The sequence below is a fragment of the Sorex araneus genome, chromosome 2, assembly GCF_027595985.1.
Source record: "Sorex araneus isolate mSorAra2 chromosome 2, mSorAra2.pri, whole genome shotgun sequence".
Classification (NCBI taxonomy): domain Eukaryota; kingdom Metazoa; phylum Chordata; class Mammalia; order Eulipotyphla; family Soricidae; genus Sorex; species Sorex araneus.
This window is the reverse complement of record NC_073303.1, coordinates 167,041,260-167,045,329: the sequence shown is the minus strand read 5'-3', so window position 1 is coordinate 167,045,329 and position 4,070 is coordinate 167,041,260. Positions and strand designations below refer to the sequence as shown.

Genomic DNA, 4,070 nt, shown 5'->3' with positions numbered 1-4,070 from the left:
TTCACTAGTAAAAAATTTTAAAAAAGCATTTCACTAGTTATAAGGAAAACATGTACCTAAGTTTTCAAATAAATATTTATTTAAACAATTAAAGATAAAAAGGTGTCTTATAAAAATGTTCAAATTTTAATCTAAGCATTCACCTTTTTAAGCTATCTTTTTAGACTTTATGTTAGTCTTCCTTAACCTGACATTTATTTCTGGCTGTTATGAAAATAGAGATAATACATATTGGTACAGGAAACAAAAGACATTTAATGAAAGATAAAAAACAATTCACCGGGAAGTTAAGTTTATCAAAATGCACAAATTCTTTTTTTTTTTTTTTTTTTTTTTTTTTTTTTTTTTTCGAGTACAAACCTATTTTATTTCCCAGAGATACATCAAAAGAAATGCTCGAGGGATAAAATTAATATGCATTTTCTCAAAATGTAACCTTTGGTACAGTTTTGGTGAGCATTGTAACTTTAAAACCAAAAAGAAAGAAATCAAATATATTTAAAACAATATTTGATTTTTAGAAATTACAGAACGATTTTGGGGAAGCCACAAAAAGATTTTGGGAGGGCTATGCTCTGGATTTTTCCTGGCTCTGTGCTCAGGCATCACTCCTGGCAGTTCTCAAGGGACCATGTGGGGTGCCAGGGATCAAACTCGGGGCAGAGCTGTGCAAGCCAAGCGCCCTGACTGATGAACTGTGCTGTAATAACGCCCCCTCTTTCCACACAGCTGCCCATTTCTCCCCCTCGTCTGCTCTACCAGAATGAGTGTTTGGCCCCAAACCTAATCCTTGGTCTCCTTACTATGATGCTTGTGCATTAACATCAAAATGCACAAATTCTTAAATAAACATGCCTGCCACAAGCATTAGCACAATGGGGAAATATACATATATCACTGTATCACTGTCATCCCATTCATCGATTTGCTCTAGTGGGCGCAATTTGTCCCTGTCACGTGCTAGTATAGCCCTATGGTGTATTGGGGACTCTTTCAAGGTCAGGGGAATGAGGACCATGGTTATTACTGTTTTTGGTATATCGTATATCGATTACGCCACGGGTAGCTTGCCAGGCTCTGCTGTGCAGGAGGGATACTCTCGGTAGCTTGCCAGGGTCTCTGAAAGAGACGGAGGCTTTTGGGGTGGCCTCTAATCACCTTTACAGTTGTTTCCAGTCTACCAAATGTAAGCTTTTGGTCGACTGGCATATATTGATGAATTTATTAAATATACCGCGACCTCTATTATACAAAGCTAAAAGTACAATTGAATTTGTAAAAGTGTTCACTGTGGTCTTACAAGAATATTAATACTTGGACAAAAAAGTTCAGGTTGCATTATATGCTAATATTGCCCTTTAATTAAATCTAAATCTTTCCTATTTTATAAACAGTTTTATAATCTTTAAAAAGAAATCTATGCATTCTTAATTCTTTCTGACTCTTCCCTTTTTCTATTTCATAAATTAAATTTAGTATAGCTTCATTAGCATCTTGGAATTGCACATATTTTCATTCTGAAACATCCACAACTGTTCAGAGGCCTAAAACCAAATATTGGGGATTAACTGTATTACATTAGTTCTAGTAAAAACACTGAAGATTTTCCACTAAAATATACAGAACACATACCAAATCTCCTGTTTATACAATAAACTGGTAATATTGGTAAAATGCACATATAGCTTATATTCCCCAAACAGAATAACTTAAATATTTAAATGTACCTTTATGTTATTTCCATAACTGAACTTATAAGCATAATAAACAACAATATTCATATAGAAGACACAAAAATGACCTTAAATGCTGTTGCTTCCAGCATACAAACTCTCATCTCCGTGTGACCTATTCAAACTACAGACATTGTTTGAGCTACTAGTTAGAAATTTATATGAAACACAATTTTATGTTTGAATATGGAAATATAGAACATAATTTATATTTTGTATATTTCCAGGCCTAAAAGTATCCCAGATTTCTGTAAAAAGAAATATCCCCAGTGGATACATCCATGGTCACTAGCATCATTGTACAGCATCTCAGGTACCATATGAGCCAGAGCAACATATATGAACAAGCCAGCATTAAGTGCAAAAATCCCCATGGAAACATTTTCAGCATAACGGCTGATGAAAATTCCTGTTGCAATTCCAAGATATGCCAACATGACTGATAAAGCACTGTGAAGAACAGCCTGCTTAAGAGTCATGCCCGCCTTGAGTAAAACAGCAAAGTCACCTAATTCATGAGGCAACTCATGACAAAACACAGCAACAGAAGTACTTAGACCACTTGATAAACCTTCAATAAAAACAGCCCCAATTTCGAGGCCATCACTGAATTTGTACAGACCATCACCCATAATCACCCATGCCAAAGTCGTGAAGCTAGCATCTCTCAGCCCTTCCCTAGAGTAGTGCTGGCTGTGACTGTGGGGGTGGTAGTTGTGGTGGTGGTGGTGGTGCAGAATGTGGTGGTATTCATGGTGGTGGTGAATGAGCTCATCGGATTGGTCGAGTGTATCGTGGAAATGAGTGACATTTATCCTTGCACCCTCTCGGCACATACTCATTGTAGACTTCTTGTGGATGAGAATGAGTTATCACGACCTCCTCTTCTTCCAACACTGCTGGCTGTTGAGAATAAAAGTTGGAGAGTCTGTTCGTAAATAACCTTCTGATCTATCATCTGTATCCACTTTCTCCTCATTTGTTGAAAGTTGAGATTCGTACTTGGACAATTGCTTCTTAATTTCCACATCATCATCACTTTCAGTTTTTTTTTAATTCTTTTTCTTCTTATCTTTAAATTGCTTTATCAATGTGAGTGATAAAGTGATAAACATGTTCAACAAGAAATATGAAACACAAGCCTCCTAGCGCTGTGAGACCCTTCCAAGTGGAATCAAAATAGGCATTTTCCCCGAGGTCTTGAGAAGGCAGGTGACTGAAAATTGGTCCCCTCTTCATTCTGATAGCTTCATGGGTGTGACTACGGTGGTGACTTGCATGAGAATGAGGAAGTAGATGCAAAAGAGCATCATCACTCAGTGTTCCAACAGCTAATGCCACAAGAAAACTTAGGAGAAATTTGAAAAACACTCAATTCATAAGAGACACTAAGATAACACCCAGCAGAGACAGGAAACTGATGATGAAAATGGCTGTAAAGTCACCAACCCAGGCTATTTGTAAAGAATGGGACTTTGGAGGGACTTCAGTTTTTTTCTTCACTACTTGTGTGAACCAAACGGGACCTAGCATCAATTTGGTTGATGATGGCTGAGCAGAGATAGCTGAACTGGATTGCATTCAGCAGAACCTGGATGCCAATGACATAAGAGGTAAGCAGTTTTGATGCATTGATACACTCCTGTGAGTTTTCATTTGTGTTTCTGGAATGCATGAGGACTTTTCTTTTCGGGATTCACTCATAGATTCATTTGCTATTCTACTAGCTAGTCAAATCACCTGGCTTTTTTCTGTGATACTGGGTAGAGTGGAACTGCCCACATCTTTGAGTGAAAGTTTTCCAGGCTTTGAGTTTCAATTGTCTCTAGAAAGTGAGTTCCTTCAGAAATAACATCATCTACAGTTGAGGTCACTTTACTACCACCAATTCAATCCTTGGTTAAGACACTCCATCTATTATTGGTATGTTCTGTCTGTGAGATCCTTTTCCCTGACTGGATTAGGGGTCTTTACCCAAACTATCAGAATCTGGCCAAACAGCTTTGTGATGATTATACATATATACACAGTAGCATTGTCGTCCCATAGTATATCGATTTGCTTGAGTGGGCACCAGTAACGTCTCCATTGTGAGACTTGTTGTTTCTGTTTTTGGCATATCGAATATGCCACAGGTAGCTTGCCAGGCTCTGCCGTGCAGACGGGATACTCTCGGTAGCTTGCCAGCCTCTCCGCAAAGGATGGAGAAATAAAATCCGGGCCAGCCGCATGCAAGGCAAATGCCTTACCTGCTATGTTATCGCTCCAGTCCAGATTATACATATATACAAATTTAAATTAATTTATTAGCAAACCTGTTGTTAGATTAACCACAAT

The 4,070-nt window shown here is 37.9% G+C and overlaps 1 pseudogene; it reads right to left on the bottom strand.

Annotated features, from left to right (window-relative positions):
• Window positions 1-1,882: 1,882 nt before the first annotated feature.
• On the bottom strand, window positions 1,883-3,753 carry LOC101547043 (zinc transporter ZIP6-like; annotated as a pseudogene).
• Between the last annotated feature and the right edge of the window lie 317 nt (window positions 3,754-4,070).